Source organism: Boleophthalmus pectinirostris, unplaced genomic scaffold (assembly GCF_026225935.1).
Source record: "Boleophthalmus pectinirostris isolate CB_2022bp ecotype Guang Dong unplaced genomic scaffold, ASM2622593v1 HiC_scaffold_17, whole genome shotgun sequence".
Taxonomy (NCBI): domain Eukaryota; kingdom Metazoa; phylum Chordata; class Actinopteri; order Gobiiformes; family Gobiidae; genus Boleophthalmus; species Boleophthalmus pectinirostris.
In genome coordinates, this window is record NW_026571115.1 from 35,164,932 (window position 1) to 35,183,822 (window position 18,891).

General features: G+C 40.9%; 1 protein-coding gene across 8 annotated transcripts in view; it reads right to left on the reverse strand.

Annotated features, from left to right (window-relative positions):
• hoxb3a (homeobox B3a) overlaps positions 1-18,891 on the reverse strand; it is a 251,170-nt gene that overhangs the window by 67,363 nt on the left and 164,916 nt on the right. For 6 of the 8 annotated variants that reach the window (XM_055153005.1, XM_055153006.1, XM_020925418.2 and 3 more), the window contains one exon: positions 2,016-2,078. The gene's annotated coding sequence lies outside the window, so the exon portion shown is untranslated. Of the gene's footprint in view, positions 1-367; positions 472-2,015; positions 2,079-18,891 lie in introns of those variants that run through there. The other 2 variants (XM_020925421.2, XM_020925419.2) reach the window with 1 other exon arrangement.

Consider the following 18,891-nt stretch of genomic DNA (forward strand, 5'->3'; position numbering starts at 1 on the left):
AGGAAAATACCGCCGTATAATCCATTTATTTCAACCAAGAAACTGTAATCCAATTACCACTCACTGAAACAGTAACTGTAACTGAATACAGTTACTCATAATTTGTACTCTGATTACGTAACTCCAATACATGTAATCTGTTACTCCCCAACAGTCGTTACACTGAACAAGGAAGCAACATCCACGCAGCCAAATACTTGACATAGCCACAGGATGAGGTCAGCCACGTTTGACCTCCGGGGCTCCATTTCTGCGGCTGCACTGCACTTCTCAACTTTTCACCATCTATTCTGCTCTGTTCCTGTTCGGAGCTCGAACCCCGCGCTTCCTGCTTCTTTCCAAACCCACCCAGACCGCGACAACGTACCGTGTTTGCGTTAGAACCCACCGGGGAGACCTCCATTACGCGCGGCGAGCGGCGGGAGAAGGCCCCAGATTCAACCCGAGCGATCCAGAAGCGCGGCGAGGCGAGAGGAGCTGCCCGAAATGAAAACAAAACCGAGCACTGACGCACAAGTACGCGCGCATATCACCTACCATCTCTCCCCTAAGCCTCCTCCTCCCTCTCCTCTCTCCTCCGCTCGCCCCTATTTTTATTATTCAAGACGCTACACGCTGTCGTTTATGGCTACGTAAGATTTATGAGTTCTCACGAGCAGCCGCGGCGTGTGTGACCGCGCGTACGTGTGTGTGTGTGTGTGTGCGTAAAGCTGAGACTTTAAAAACAGATAGCGTGCCCAAATGTGAGGACAGCTTCGTGTAGGTGGCGGTCACGGAAGTAGGCGGCCAGAAAGTCTCCGTGCGCAATTTCTTTTCTATCAATTGTGTTTTTTTTGTTTCGCTTTTGGATTGAATGAGTTTCGCTGAGCCAGGCTTGGGGGATTTTTTTTTTTTTTTTTGTTAGAAGAGGAGCGGGTAGAAGAAAGAAGAAAGTAGAAGGATTCCACGCTCAGAACACGCCGGTGCATGTAGTTTAAAAAAAAAAAAAAAAGAAAGAAAGACGTCGGCATTTATTCTTGATTTGGGTTGGATGACAGACGCTGCTAGTGCGCGCATTGGGTCACGCGTATTGGGTTTCACAACTCCCCTCTCTCCAAGCCTCGTTCCCTGGATTTTTTTTTTCTTTTTTTCCCCCTTTTTTCGCCTCTGGGATTTGAAGAAGAAAAAAAAAAAAACTAGGCCAGTGAGGATGGCACTAAGGAATTTCCTCTGACTGCGAAATCAAATTCAATTCTAGCCTCCTTCCAGTCTTCCCCTCTCTTCCCCCTTTTTCCTTCTCCTCTTTTTGGTCTAGAGGAAAACACCACCTCTTCCTCGTTTTATCGCCCGTTTTATTGTTATTGCGGCCATTATTCGTCGCTTTGGAGCAGTTCTCGCGGACGTTAAGCGTTGTTTTAATAACCGCCTTGATGGACTGACCCGCTGTAGGCCCTGCTGCTCCCCCGCCGAGGCTGACCCGGGCCCTCACCACCGAGTATTCGATTAGGAGAGCACGTGGACATACTTGACTTTACATTACGTCATACAATGAACGGCGTTATATCTGTGCGTAAAAACCGGAACGGCACCGATGCGTAATTACGAGGAAACTTCTGTGCGTAAAAGTGTAACGTGAGGAATACTGAAGGTCAAAGGCCAACAATTGCTATTTATATAAAATAAATTAATAGAAATATATTTGAATTAAGACGTTTGACCAAGTTTTCATAAAGAATACGTTTTTTAAAAGTGTTTTGGATGAATTGGTTCATAGTTTTACGCTGCGGAAAATTCCTAGTGCATTCAGTAACCATGGCACCAAAACAAAACAAAATAAATAAATAAAAATGAAATAAAATTTTAAAAAATATGATTCTGGATAAATGATTACAAAACAAAGCATATACAAATTCCTCAAATCACAACAAATCAAAATTCCAGCCATGCACAAATTACGCACCGACAAGGCCACGGTGCCAAAATGATACCAAGAAAACCCCCCCAAAAAAACCAAAACGCCATAAATCACAACTCACCGATAGATGCCTTTGCTTTTTTCCTTCAAATGGAGACGAGAGGGACCAGGAAGCTCCGAAGAACTGCGGACCAGAAAAGAGGACATAAAAAGAAAGGTCAGATTTGAAAACGTGTATCCACAAAAATCCAAATGACAAAGTCCGCGTGTGTGTGTGTGTGTGTGTAATCCTACGCCCCAGACAGACAGGCCTCCTCCAGCGAAATTACCCCTCTCCCGTGCGCCATAACGCGGGGAGGAGAGGAGGAAAGCGCCGGGAATGGGCCTCTGCACTATTGATTGCACTGATCAAATTACACCGGATCAAATTCAGTGGTTTTTACTTTCAAACGGGAGCATTCGGGGACGTGAGAGATTCGCGCATGTGATTTTCTTCCTTGGATGCGGGAGCGGAGCTAATTCAATCACGAGAAAATACAAAAAATAATGTCCAAAAGCAATTACGAAAACGAGGTGATCTGAAATGAAAACGGGGGGAATGGATTCGCCGTGCGTAAAAGGGCTCAAGACGACGACGCACCATGAATACAGAAAAGACAGTTAAGATAGAGAGATAGATAAATGAAAAGCAGAATAATTTTATATATTTTTTAAAACACTGATGAAGCTACGGACTTGAAAATGGGCATGTTTGGCATCTTTGCCTACTAATTAAGCGTCTATAAATAAATTAACCATTCAAATATGATTAGATAATTCGATTTCAGGATTAAATCAAATCTAAAAATCTAAAAATGTGCCAAAAATATGAATACTTAGGTCAAATAATACCAGATGTGGCTGCCCTAACGTGCGTAAAAGTGTGTCTGAAACGAGCCCAAAATGGAATAGGCTACGACACGGTGTAAGAAGGCTCCACACGGTGAAAATAAAAGTTTAAAATACGAGAGTTGTAGCGTAAACTGACGTGAATACTGACCCCATGCCTACTATTAAATCACAATGACCATAAATCACGGGTGAGGTTCTTTAAAGCGCGATAACCAGAGACAGCAGCGGCCTCGGGATAGAACCAAATGTTCCAAAAAAAGAAAAAAGAAAAAAAAAATCAAAGTAAGTAAGTCCAAAGACGGGGACGCGGAGGTAGAAGCTGAGGAGAAGCTGAGGTGTCTCCCCGGGGCCCCGCGTTTTTTTGCTCTGGAGGGCCCCGGTGCAGTCGGTGAAAGCCCCTGGTTGCGTAACGCGTAACGGAGGCGCGTTCTGTTGTGGCACGGCGCTTGTTATTAGCGCCCGGCTCGTCCTGACAGCTTCTCCAAACACATAAATCACAAACCTCCGCTCCCCAACGCTCCCAGACTCCAAGCTCCAAAAAACGCCACTCCCGCCGCTCCGTGCTTCTTCCAGTTTCCAGAATTTCCCCAGGCTCCTCAGCTCCGCGTCCTGCCCGTGCCCTTACACGTACCACCCGTGCCCATGACGCCCGCGCTCTCGGGGGGGAAAAGTTGTCCGCGCAAGTGACGCTCGGGCCCGACTAGGTTTTGAGTTTAGCCCCGCTACTAAGCCCCCGGGCCGAGACAAAAGGCAAAGAGGCCGCCTCCAGACGCGACCGAAACAGCTGATGGAACACATTTCGGAGGAGGATGGAGCAGAGGGTACGACAAAAGTGACGGGGGGCAGCGTTTTTTTTTCTTCTTTTTTTGGGGGGGATTCAAAGAGGTTTCCCACGCGTGTTATCTGAACTGCTGACTTATGTAATTAACGCCATCTCGCAGCCTACTTTAGTCACATTTGTACTGAAGTAACTGTACTCTTACTTGAGTAACTGTGAGAAAGTCTGAAGTGACAAAAACTGAAATGATGTGAACTTCTGTATTGTTTGAAACTGTGTGTATTTGTGCTTTTTTTTTTTTAGTTCAGATTACATGAACTTCAGATGTTGCGTCTTCACTCTTGAGTAGTACTTTTATGGAAATACTTTTCTACTTAGTACTTTGCATTTCAACTTGAGTAAAACCATTTTGAAGTAATGTTACTCTTAATAAAATGTGTGTATTTGTATTTTATTTTGAGTTCTTTTTTCTTCAAATTACATTCACTTGAGATGTTTGGTCCTGATTCTTGAGTAGTACTTTTACCCAAATACTTTTTTACTAACTACTTTGTGTTTCGACTTGAGTAATACCATTTTGAAGTAACGTTACTCTTAATAAATGTGTGTATTTGTGTATTATTTGAGTTTTTTTTACTTCAAATTACATTAACTTCAGATGTTGCATCTACACTTCTGAGTAGTACTTTTATTGAAATACTTTTCAACTCACTACTTTGTGTTTTGACTTGAGTAATATCATTCTGAAGTAATGTTACTCTTAATAAAATGTGTGTATTTGTCTAATATTTTAAGTTTTTTTTCTTCAAACTGCATTAACTTCAGATGTTGCGTCTTCACTCTTGAGTAGTACTTTTATCGAAATACTTTTCTACTCACTACTTTGCTTTGTTTGAGAAATACTTTTATTTTATAGTTTTCTTCGCGATTGTTTTTGAAATATGTTTTTGAAAATATCAAAATGCGTGTAATTGTGCATTTTTAGAGTTTTTTTTTCTTCAAATTACATTAACTTCTGATGTTTGGTCCTGATTCTTGAGTAGTACTTTTATGGAAATACTTTTCTACTTAGTACTTTGCATTTCAACTTGAGTAATACCATTTTGAAGTAACATTACTCTTAATAAAATGTGTGTATTTATGTATTATTTTGAGTTTTTTCTCCTTCAAATTGCATGAACTTCAGATGTTTGGTCCTGATTCTTGAGTAGTACTTTTACCCAAATACTTTTCTACTCTCTACTTTGCTTCATTCTTTTCTTCGTTATTGTTTCTGTGTGGGTGAAAGATATTTTACGTCGCATTTTGAGCTTTTTATCCCAGTTTTTTTCCGACGAGGTCCCAAATGAATCGAGTGTCGTTCGTTCTCGTTCAAAGCTCCGTCCTCGTCTGTTTATTGACTCGTCTGAAACATCTGCATATTTTTGATTCTCTTCACTTGATTATTTCCAGATCGGCTCGTTCACAAAGAACACATGTTTGTTCTGATCAAAAACCGGGACGTTTTTGTTCGACTTGAAAATGAACTTGGACGCAGGCAACACAAGACGACTACTACTACTACTACTACTACTACTACTACTACTACTACTACTACTACTGCTGCTTCTGTTACTACTCCCTCTTGTCCTCCTCTTACAAGTAATATTCTACTTGTGCTTTTCCTACTACTTCTCCTATTATTCCAACTACTAGTCCTTCTACTACTACTACTATTACTACTATTACTACTGCTTCTGCTACTACTATTACTGCTTCTACTGCTGCTGCTGCTACTACTACTACTACTCCCTCTCGTCTGTCTCCTCCTACAACAACTGCAATACTTCTGCTACTCCTACTATAACAACTAATGCAACTACTAGTCCTACTACAATACTACTGCTACTGCTACTACTACTACTACTACTACTAGTATTACTACTATTACAATTGCTACTACTATTGCTGCTTCTACTGCTGTTACTATTACTACTCCCTCTCATCCTCCTACAACAACTACTTTACAACTACTAATATTCCAACTACTCGTCCTACTGCTACTGCTACTATTTATTCTCCCTCTTGTCTGCTTCCTCCTACTACTACTATACTACTTTTGCTATTCCTACTACTACAACAACAAATACTACTGTTAATACTACTACTACTGTTGCTACTGCTACTGCTACTACTACTACTACTACTACTACTACTACTACTTCTAGTGCTGTTACTATTACTACTTTCTCTCATCCTCCTCCTACAACTACTACTCTACTTCTACTACTACTACTACTACTACTACTGCTGCTACTATTACTTCTCCCTCTTGCCTGCTTCCTCCTACTACTACTATGCTACTTTTGCTATTCCTACTACTACTACTACTACTACTGTTGCTACTGCAACTACTACTACTACTACTGTTGCTACTGCTACTACTACTACTACTACTACTGTTGCTACTGCTACTACTACTACTACTACTGTTGCTACTACTACTACTACTACTACTACTACTACTACTACTGTTGCTACTACTACTACTACTACTACTACTACTACTACTACTACTACTACTACTACTACTACTACTACTGCTACTGCTACTACTACTACTACTTACTACTACTTCTACTACTACTACTCTACTCCTACAACTACTACTCTACTTCTACTACTACTACTACTGCTACCGCTACTACTACTACTACTACTACTACTGCTGCTACTATTACTTCTCCCTCTTGCCTGCTTCCTCCTACTACTACTATGCTACTTTTGCTATTCCTACTACTTTTACTACTACTACTACTACTACTACTACTACTACTACTACTACTACTACTACTACTACTACTACTACTACTACTACTACTACTACTACTACTACTACTACTACTACTACTACTACTACTACTACTACTACTACTACTACTACTACTACTACTACTACTACTACTACTACTACTACTACTACTACTACTACTACAGTGCCCTGTCTTCTTCTACTACTACTCAATCTGTACTTTTACTGTCCTTGTATCTTTTTTCAATTTCTACTCCTATTAAAAATAAGTTCTTGAATCACTGAATTACCCTCCACTGAGCACTGCTGTTGTGTTATTGGGCAAGACACTTCAGTGCCTTTAGCGTGCACTGCACTGTCTGCTGATTCATTACATCCATTGTTTTATTTCCAGTGTTGTGTTTTGTAATAAAGCCGGTGTTATCTCACGGCGCTCTGCTTTGGTTTGATTTTCAGAACACTTCACACAACATCCGAGCTCCGATAACGGCTCCTGTCCCGGAGTTTATCGCGCGGGTCAGGGCTTATCTCCCCTGCGCGGGTCTGGTCTATATTATGGTTCGGTATGGTCTATCATCTGGTTTAGGCTGCGGTGTGGTGCCGGCACTACCTGGCACGGCACACATCTGCTCGTTTCGGCACACACTGGAAGATGGGAGATTTCGGCACACATTGTCACATTTCGCCGCACATCTCCACATTTGATGCATTTTGACAGACATCAGCACATTTCAGCACCCATGGGCATATTTCAGGACACTTTGGTACACTTCAGCACACAATGGGGCACTTTGGCTCACACATTCAACACATTTCGGCACACTTTTGGACATTTTGGCACACATCAGCACACTATTTGGTACACACTGGCATATTTGGGCACACAATGGCACATTTGGTACACTTCGGCACCCATCAACATATTTCTGCACCCGCCGGCTCATTTCAGCACACACTGGCACACTCTGGCACACTTTGGGGCATTTCGGCACAGTTTGGCACACATTTCAACTCTCATTAGAACATACAGTAACTCCACACTTTGGCACACTTCAGCACACCCTGGCACACTCTGGCACACATCAACACGCCTCTGCAAATTTCAGCTCCCACTGGAACATATTTCCACACTTCAGCACACTATTCGGCATACACTGGCACATTTTGGCACACATCAGCACAGTTCGTCACACATGGCACACATCAGCACACCTCCGCACACTTCAGCTCCTATTAGAACATGTCCTCACACTTTGGCACACTTCGGCAGTGGCACACATTGGCACACTCTGTTATATTCCGACACTGTTCGGCACACACTGGCGCGTTTAGGCACACATCAGCACATTTCAGGGCCTGCTTGGCACACTCCGGCACACTTTGGCACACTCTGATCTATTTCAACACTCTTCGGCACACACTGGCACATTTCGGCACGTATCAGCACATTTGGTACATTTCAGCACCCATTGGCACATATTGGCACACTCCGGCACATTTTGGCACACATCAACACATTTCAGCACACTTTGGTACACTTTGGCAGTGGCACATATCGGCACACTGTGTTATATTTCAGCACTCTTCGGCACACACTGGCACATATCGGCACGCTCTGGCACACATCAACACACTTTTGGACAGTTTGGCACACAAGGCACACCTCAACACACCTCCGCACATTTCAGCTCCCATTGCAACATGTCTCCACACTTTGGCACACTCCAACACATTTTTAGCACACTTTGGGACACTTTGGCACACTTTGGGACACATCAGCACACTCTGATATATTTCGGCGCTCTTCGGCACACGCTGGCACACTTCGGCACACCTTAACACACCTCCGCACATTTCATCTCCTGTTGGAACATACTGTATCTCCACACTTTGGCGCACTTTGGCAGTTCTACACATCGGTGTTATATTTCGGCTCTCTTCGGCACACACTGGCACGTTTCGGCACAAGTTCCCACCCTGCTTCTGCCGCTGAATCAACAAAGCACGAAATGAAAACACAACATTTGAATATGAGGCGCAGGTACGTCCATGCGAATCCAACCGGGATAAAAACACTATATGCTTTATATAACTCAACAAAAGCACATTTACAGTGTCCTAGCAGCGCACCGCACAAAATACACAAACACACATCCGCAATATGGGAAATTATCATGTTTTGATAAGAAAATAATTGAAGAAAATACACCGACAAGCTGCAACAAGTGCCTCAACTTCACAAAACTATGTAAGCGTAAACAGTGGCATAGTGAGTAAAGTGTACGCCCATCAACCAGAAGGTTAATAGTTCAAATATTGCTCTAATAAAAAACCTTGTGATTCCAGGTAAGATCTACTCAGTCTTAGTAAGAATGGGTGAAGGAAGGGCATCTGGTGTAAGAGTAAATCTGGCCAAATGTGGGTACAAATATTGGGTTATATACTAAAAAAAAAAAAAAAAAATGAATACATAAAATTTAAAAATAAAATAAAATGTAATATAATAACAATAAAAAATTTTAAATAACAAAAAAAAAAAATATTTATAATAAAAAATAAAATAAAGAGAAAATAAAATAAATAAATAAAAATACAAAAAAAAATGCATAGAATAAAAATTTAAAAAAATATTTAAAAGTAAAAAAAAAAATTAAAAACATAATATTAATAATAAAAAATAAAGTAAAGAAAAATAAATAAAGAAATAAAAATACAAAAAATAATAAAATAAAAAAAGGAAAAAAAAAAAATACAATTTAAAAATAAATAAATAAAGTAAAATAATAATAAAAATAAAAATAAAATAAAAAATAAAAACAAAACACAAAAACAACAACAACAAAAAAACAACAACAAAAAAACCAAAAAAAAAACAAACAAAAACCAGCGTTGGGGGGCCTGGGAAGGATCCAAGAGCAGGTTTGGCTGTTATGTTGGAGTGTTTAGTCTGCGATGAGAGTGACGGCTCCCCATGTGATTACTGCGATAAGCTCAGACAGTAACTACAGACTGCACCAACACCAGTCTGAGAAGTCCTCTAGTGTTCTTTTACATCATCCAGTTTAAAAACAAAAGCGTGTATCTGTCACTGGGTCTTACGTCTGTATTTTCAGCTCGCCGTTCCGATCCAAGTTCAGAGTTTTGATACTGAAACTGCATTCCTGCTTTCCCATTACAATACCAACGAACGGGAGGAATAACAGCGATTATTTATTTGATCAAATTAATAAATAAATCCCCCGTATGACCCTCTCAGTCTCTGGAAGGGGTTTTTTAACTCAAGTTGCGTTTCTCTAATTTGTTTGTATTTGTTGATTTTACACATTTCCACGTTGAGGCTCAGAGTTGGATAAATAAAAACTGTTGGAGGCGTGTGCTTGATTTTTTCGTCTTGTGTCTCTTCCCAGTACAGACGTTTTGTATAAAGGCTAAAATAAACCTGCTGCGTTCCATCTGCAGCTGCTTTAGTGTTTTATTGTTCGATTTGCATGCTAGTTGCTGGTATTTTCACTGGGACGGCTGCAGAGTTTTAAAAAGCGCTCAGAAACTCAACATGGTGATTTATTTGGATGCTCTGAATTGTAACGATACGATACTGGTGTCAGATTTCGGCATTGATACGGAAAGATTTGCGGGATCGGATATTGGCTTTAAAATATCGGTTCATTCGATATCCTGATTGGCCCATATATCAAAACGAAAGAAGAAGAAGAAGGTCATAATGGGCCCAGAAAGTCTCACAATGTTTGAACTTTTATCGAATTTTGTTACTTGAGAGATGAATAAAAGCTACATAAGACATTTGGATCAGTTTCGCCGTGTTTTATTTGTGTTTTAAAGAAAATAAATGCCATTTCAATCTTCGCACAGGTATCTTTAGATCAGAATCGGTATCGGAACTCAGGCTGGGCAGTGTAGACGGAAAAACTACGGCATTCAACTTTTCCACTCTGGAGCGTGATTTCAGATTTTTGCGTTTTTAAGCCCCAAAAACTGTCACTGTCTAAACGAAAGGCATTTCTGATCAAATATTTTGTCATTTTTACTTTGCTTTCTAAAAAAGCTTCGTCGGAGAATCTCTAACTCTGAATGCTCAAGGTAAGTGAAGAATAATTTTGAATACTCCAAACCGTTGAAATAAAACAGATCTGGTTTTCAAGTTTTTAGAACTTAAGAAGAAGAAAAAAAATCAGGTACAACACTTTAAACTTTGACTGTACTCTCTCGAAACAACCAAAGAAGTGAAGAAAACTAAAACTAGATCTTGAAAACTATAAAACAAAACACAATTTGCTTTTCTCTAATGGGTGTTTTAGCTTGAAAACTCTGAAGAACTTGTACAACTAAAATCTTAAAATTGGTTGAACCTTTGCTCTCCAATGCCGTCCAATTGAAGAATATTTTGGACCGCCGCAAACCGTTGAAATAAAATAGATCTGGTTTTCCAGTTTTTTAGAACTTAAGAAGAAAACAAAAATCAGGTGCAACACTTTAAACTTCGACTGTACTCTCTCGAAACAAACAGAGAAGTGAAGAAAACTAAAACTAGATCTAAAAAAAATATAAAACACAATTTGCTTCTCTCAAGTCCATCAGTTTGGGTGTTTTAGCCTGAAAACTTTGAAGAACTTGTACCACCAAAATCCGTGTGTCATTTGTTCATTAGTTTTTCAATATAAAACCAAAAATAAGAAAACGAAAAAACACGTGACTTACGTGACTTCAGTGACTCCGATGCTGGACTTTTGCACCGCATAGAGACTGAACCAGGACTGATCCAGGTCCGGGACCACACCCGGACCAGACTGGGACTGGGATCGAGACCAGACCAAGACCTCACCGGGATCAGAGTGGGACTGAGACCGAGACCAGACCGAGACCAGACCAGGACTGAGACTGGGACTGAGACCGAGACCAGACCGAGACCAGACCGGAGGCTCAGAGTCCACGGCAGGGCCGGAGCTCGAAGCTGAAGCTCTGACCCTGCAGAGGCTCAGAGTCAAAGCTCAGAGTCCGCTCTGGTCCCACCCGGGTCCCAGTCTGGTCTCAGTCTCAGTCCCGCTCTTGTCCCGGTCTGGTTCCGGTCTGGTCCTGGACCTGGATCAGTCCTGGTGCAAATGTTCGGCATCACAGTCACGAAAGTCATGTAAATGGGAAACGGTCGTTATCCATTTTTTTACGTTTTTCATTTAAACATAAAATCGAAAACTGAAAAAACGAATCATTATCTGTTTTTTCATTTTGGTTTTGGAGACAAATAATGAAGAAAACTGTTGTTTTTCGTTTTCCTATTTTTGGTTTTATATTGTAAAATAAATGAACGAATGATACACGGATTCACCAAAATCTTAAAACTGGTTGTACCTTTGTTCCAATTCTGTCTCGCACAAAAACAGTCCTCCGCTAACATACCCCAGTATCTGTGTGACCTCTGACCCGCGGGCCCCTGATCTCCCCTCCCAACCTTTTACACGCCGGCCATCTTGGATCCTGTCTCTGCTCCTGTCAGCGCCTGTCGTGGCCTCCCCTTCAGGTGAAATGGTCTTGAACTGGCTCCAGGCCTCGGCAGCTCTGCTCTTTTCAACGGGACTTTTTCAAACTCTTGACAAAAGCCGCTGAGAACCGTACGTAAGATTTTGATTTTAAATTCCAGAAACGTGACCAAAACCGTGTCCCCCCCGCGACTTTGTGATGCTGATTTATTCTGAATTTCCAAAGCGTGATTGCAAAAGTTGTTTGTGTTATAAGTGGGCGTTTGGGTTCTTGAGACAATTATCCAATCAGAAAACGGTCTCTCATTTGGGTCACCCGGTTTCAATGCTCAAATCCACTCGGTTTAAATCTAAAATCCGTCTCTCTGATCTGAACGGTCACTGCGCCTGCATCCAATCACGATCGGCGAGTGAAAGAGAAGTCGCTGAACTTTGCGGCAGTTTTTGTTTCATGTGGACGCGGCCCGGTCATTACAGACTGCCACCGCAAACCAGTCAAAACACTTGGAATTTCTAACAAAGATTTCACGACCAGCCCTCTGCCCCAAACAAAGCCGCGCTGCGATTGTAGTGGGCACAGGGCGAGATCTGAACCGGCAACCTTCTCGTGCAATCAGTCTCCAGTCAGATATCAAGAGAAGAGAGTTTCATTTAAGTCCGTGTGTCATTCGTTCATTCGTTTTTCAAAATAAAACTGAAAAAAAGGAGAAAATAAAAAAAAAAATAAGAACAGTTTTCTTCATTGTTTGTCTCCAACCAGGACTGAACCAGGTCTAAACCAGAACTGAACCAGGTCTAAACCAGGTCTAAACCAGAACTAAACCGGTCTCAGTCCTGGTCTGGTCCCGGTCTCAGTTCCAGTCTCAATATCGACCCGGACCCGGTCTTAGTCCTGGTCTTAGTCCAAGGGCCCAGAGGTCCGACTGTGTAGACTTTTGGGTAATCAGGACTGAGACCAGGAACGGTTTAATACTGATAGACCTGATTTAGTCCTGGTTTTAGTCCTGGTTTAGTAATGGTTCAGTCCTGGTTTAGTCCTGGTTCAGTCCTTGTAGACCTGATTTACTCCTGGTTTAGTCCTGGTTCAGTCCTTGTAGACCTGATTTACTCCTGGTTTAGTCCTGGTTCAGTCCTGGTTTAGTCCTGATTCAGTCCTGGTTTAGACCTGGTTTAGACCTGGTGTAGTCCTGCTTTAGTCCTGGTTTAGTCCTGGTTTACTCCTGGTTTAGTCCTGGTTTAGTCCTGGTTCAGTCCTGGTTTAGTCCTGATTCAGTCCTGGTTTAGTCCTGGTTTAGACCTGTTTTAGACCTGGTTCAGTCCTGGTTCAGTCCTGGTTCAGTCCTGGTCCAGTCCTGGTCCTCGGTTCAATTCTGAAAAACTGAGAAAAAAGAAGCCCCGAATCCTTATCTGTTTTCTCATTTTAGTTTTGGAGACAAATACTGAAGAATATTTATTTATTTTTGGTTTTATCTTGAAAAACGAATGAACGAATGACACACGGATTCATTTATCCTGTTTGTACCATTTTCAAATAATTAGAACCACGATCACTAGTCACTAGTCTGTAACTTGGTCTGGTTTGGTCTCCATGAAGATAGTGTGAAACATTCCAGACATAAATAAATAAATAAATAAATAAATAAATAAATAAATAAATAAAATAACATGTCTATGGAGAAAAGCATATGAAGGACCCTCCACCAGAAAAGTTACACGATGCAGCTTTAAAATGGACAATTACAATCCAATATGTTCAGCTCACTTTTATCTGTTTCTCATCTTGGACTAATAACACTGTCGTTTTTCTTGTAGCAAATAGAGTCGTCTAAGTCCAAGTTTGCAGCTCTTGTTCTATTTTTTGGAGTTGTTTCACATTTCCTTCTGCAGTCCCGATGACATAAGTTCCTGGGCGTCTCCCGCTGGCGTTCCATCGGAGCAGAGCAATCAGAAACACAAGAGCAGCCTGTGGAGTCCGGAGCGCAGGGGGAGGGTGAAGAACAGCCCCGAGGAGTCCGGACTGCAGGGGGAGTGTGAAGAACAGCCCCGTGGAGTCCGGACTGAACGGCCCTGTGGAGTCCGGACTGCAGGGGGAGTTTGAAGAACAGCCCCATGGAGTCCGGACCGCAGGAGGAAAGTGGAGAACAGCCCCATGGAGTCCGGACTGAATGGCCCCGTGGAGTCCGGACTGTAGGGAGAGTGTGAAGAACAGCCCATGGAGTCCGGACTGAATGGCCCCGTGGAGTCCGGACTGTAGGGAGAGTGTGAAGAACAGCCTATGGAGTCCGGACTGCAAAGGGAAATGTGAAGAACAGTCACGTGGAGTCCAGACTGCAGGGGGAGTGTGAAGAACAGCCCCATGGAGTCCGGACTGAACGGCCCTGTGGAATCCAGACTGCATGGGGAGTGTGAAGAACAGCCTCATGGAGTCTGGACCGAACGGCCCGTAGAGTCCGGACTGCAGGGGGAGAGTGAAGAACAGCCCCATAGAGTCCAGACTAAAAGGCCCGTAGAGTCCAGACCATAGGAGAAATATGAAGAACTGATGAACAGCCCGTGGAGTCCAGACTGCAGGGAGAAAGTGAAGAACAGCCCCATGGAGTCCGGACTGAATGGCCCTGTGGAGCCCAGACTGCATGAAAAGTGTGAAGAACAGCCCCGTGGAGTCCAGACTGAACGGTCCTGTGGAGTCTGAACCGCATGGGGAGTGTGAAGAACAGCCCCGTGGAGTCTGGACTGAACGGCCCGTAGAGTCTAGACCTCAGGAGAAATATGAAGAACTGAAGAACGGCCCGTGGAGTCCAGACCGCATGGGGAGTGTGGGGAGTCTATGGGAACTGCTCATGCTGCTACACTGAGTCAATAAAACAGAATACATATTTTCTGCTACTACATGAACGAAAGTAACCCCCCGAGACCCCAACTGAGTCAGGAACATGATCTAAACCTGGGAGGGGAGTTATACAAATGGGAAGAACTGCATAAATGTCAAACATATTTGAGTTGACTTCATAAACGAGGCAAAAATTGTACGTAATTGTATGTAAGGGTCATGCTACTTCAAAATAATGTTGCTCAAGAGGAAGTACAAAGTAGTAGTGGTCCAAGAAATGACTCAAGTAAATAAAACAAGTATTCAGAAAAAGCCCAGTTCGGTAAGAGTATCTTAAAGAGAAACATCTGATTTATAATTTGAAGTTAATGTGATGTGAAAAGGTTCAACAATGGACAAACAATGGACAAAATCTGACCAAATGAGACAATCTAAATCAAATCTAAAACACAAATGTTCATATATTTTCAGATTGTCCACATAAAACTTTTGTCACTTTAGACTTAACTCACAGTGGGATGAGGAAACACAACTTTTACCCAAGTAAGAGTACAGTTACTTCAATTAAAAAATATTAGGTGAAAAAGTAGGAGTAAAAGTACGCTGCTAGAAAAATACTCTGAAAAGTACAGTTTCTTTTAAAATTGACTCAAGTACTACCGAGCATTACCTACACCTGACCTCGGTCACCAACATTTTGCACATTTATGGAAAGATTGAAAACTGCTGCAGGATTTTAGTCTGGACCTAAAATAACAAAAAATAAAACGTATTCGTGTTTGCCCGGTGCAGCGAGTTTGCCCAATAAACAGGTTGAAATAAGGTCTAAAAGTGACTAAACTAACACAGACTTCAACTCCAACAAATCAACAAACCCTCAAAATGTGAATGGACAGCTAAAAATATTAAGACTAAACCGAACCGGGTCTAAATAAAGAAGAAGGAGTTTGTGTGAGAGACCGAAACAATGTCCAACTTGACTAAAACTATCCTGGGACTAAGTGAAGACTTCAAGAGGCACAAAGACTAAATTAAAAGTGGGACTAAACCCGGTAATAACCCCGGACTGGCCCAGAACTAAACCAGGACTGGAATAAGACCAAAGCAAGTCTACCTCAGAATTAAAGCAAGTTTGAACGCACAGTAAAACCACAATCTGAACCAGGACTTTGTGGGTTTTCGGTCAAAATTCACGACGTTTTAGACAAAAAAAAGTAGATTTACAAAGTTATAGGTTGAATTTTAATTGAAAACTGTTCAAAGAAAGGTCTGGTTCTGTACTGTCCAAGTTTCAATACTAGTTTTGTCAATGTTTTAACAAAATCCGGTCTTAACCAGATCCAACCAGCTCAATGAGGACTAACTAACCAACGTCTAGACCGAATCATAACCTTTCGTTTTTTCCACAAATTCATTCCTGGAAACTTGAGCCACGATCCCGGTTTTTCGACCACAGAGAAGTTTCACCTTGGCCAGTAGCATTACATCAGGCCCCCGTGCTTACAAGATGTTACCCAGACTCCGGTGCCCCCTTCCAGCTAAGTGGCCAGTTGTTCGGCGAAAACCCCGCCATCAGCGCCTTCCATTGACACCCAGTTAATCTTTATCAGCCATGCTAATGTTTAACCCGCGACTCAAAAGGAGGCCGTGACAGCAGAAGAGCCGGCGAGGGGGCGAGGGGGGCGAAGGTGCGGGGGGTTGGAAGGTCTCCGCCGCCGCCCGGGGCCCGCGAAAAGTGCCAAGCTCACCAAGTCTGTCAGAGCATGCCCAACGAGGATGGATGTGGCCGGAGCTGAGAGAGCATGTGTCGCCGCGGGGCTACAGGGGCGGAAAACGGCGAGCTAGCCAGGGAGAGGCGTGTGTGTGGCGAGCTACATGCGAAACCGCGAACGGCCGGGCCAAAAGGAGCGGAGCCAAAAAAACGGAGGAGGAACTGCAGCCGAAGCGGTACACGGGCCAAAAAAATAGTGCTACGTTACGATTAAACTCTATTGCTTAGCTATTTTTGGGTTTCAGATGTAAAGATTTCTTACTGATTTGAGGGGCATGGCAACGGTCTTCTACTTTTTTTTTTATAACAATGACACAATTTAAATAATTTTTTTTTAAAAATATTTCAATGTGGAAAAAGTCAGATTATAGATTATTTGGACACAGCAGCTCACACATCTCAATATAATATAATAACAACGAGTAAAAATGATAAATGGTAATAATACATTTTAAATAAGTAGCAAAAAAAGTGCAAGAGACACAATTATTTAAATAACACATAATTATATAAATGTAAATCTAAAAGTCAAAATAAAATAAAAAATACCTAATAAAATATAAAATTATAGCTATATACAAAAGGTCATCAGAAGATTAAATGATGTATGAAAGGGCATAGGGTTATCTGTTACATAAGGGTGAGTTGTTGAACAGTTGTAGGGAGTATTATCTGTTACATAAGGGTGAGTTGTTGTACATCTTAAATCTGGAATCTAAATCTTTAAATCTGGAAAGAATTATTTACCTGAAACCCAGTAAAATGGATGAAGAAGATTTAAAAAAAAAAAAAAAAAAGTCAATTTGGCGACAAAAATTAAATAGTTAAAAAATTGGTCATATTGTATATAGGCCATAGAGCTGGGTATAATTCAGAAGTTGCCGATACGATACATACCTTGTATTATTTTATTTTATTATTATTATTATTTTATTTATTTTGATTTTGATTATCATAATTATTTGTATATTTTTGTTATTTTTCATTGTTGGTGTGAATGTGGAGCATGTACATCCTGTTTTCTGTATGGAAAAAAAAAGGGAAAAAAAAGCATTTATATAAAAAAAAAAGTCACCGACCCCAGGAAGAATAGTTGCTGTTTTTCAGTAGCTAATGGGGATCTAAATAAAAAAAAAACAAATAAACAAACAAACCTCGATACAATGACCTTATGATTCAGTATGGTATATTTCAAATCGATTCGACACGGTTTAATAAAAAATAAAGGCTAAATCATGGTTGTGATACTAAAAGTCTTTGTTAATCCACTTCTTGTGCAAATTTTTTTTTAGTAAAATGTTTTATATTGCTATGTGAAGCACTTTGGAAACTGATTTGTTTATAAAATGTGTTGTACAAATAAAGTTGGAAGGGATTGGATCGGAAAGTTCATATGAATCACAAACATTTTAATCACCAAAACAGTGAAAATGTCAAATGTGTCGCATAAATGAGTTTCTTGACAAGCAAAACTCTAGCTGTAACAATAAAGTATACCAAAACAAAACCAAAAAACAATACGATATACCAATATTTCAGTATTTTTGCACACCCCTATTAGCGCTGAGTATCGTTAAGAAGCTGCTGATACGATACGCCACGATATGATGCATATCTCGATACAGGGCACTTTCAAATCGGTTCAATAAAATATAATAAATCGTGGCTGTGACACTAAAAGTCTTTGTTAAACCACTTCTTGTGCAAAGTTAAAATGAAACACAAACATTTTACTCCTCAAAACAGTAAAAATATCGCATAAACGAGTTTCTTTACAAACAAAACTTTAGAGCGGTAACAAAACAACTGAATAAAATACACCAAAAAATACTCTTGGCGATATATTGATCCAGCAATGAAAATGAAACACAAACATTTTAATCCTCAAAACAGTGAAAATGTCAAATGTGTCAGAAAAATTGGTTTCCTTCCACTAAACGGTAACAAAATAATTAAGCAAAATACACCAAAAAATACTCTTGGTGATGTATCGATGCAGCAGCCCACGATATCGATACTGTATCATCACATTAAATGAAATGATATATTGATATTTTAATATTTAGGCGATATGAAATAATCAAATACACACTTATGTACTTGTATACGCTTGGGTTTTAGAAAAAGTGTAAAAGAAAAATGGAAATACTGTACATAAACAATTTTCTTGGATGAACTTTTTCCCTTTTGCTTTCTGTTTTCGTCTAAATCCAAAATGTAGGCAATCCAACCACTGAAATTCCATACGACGTCACACACCATATGGGTTTTGTGATTCTTTACAGCTGTACGACGTTTAAAAGCGCAGGTGTTGAGACTTGACAAACGATAATCAAACGTTTGGCTGATAACAATAAATAAATGCGCTCTCAGATTACTAAACTCCGCTTTTATCTGCAAGCGATCGCGGACTATCTAGCATCTACGGCGACTCAAACGAGTGA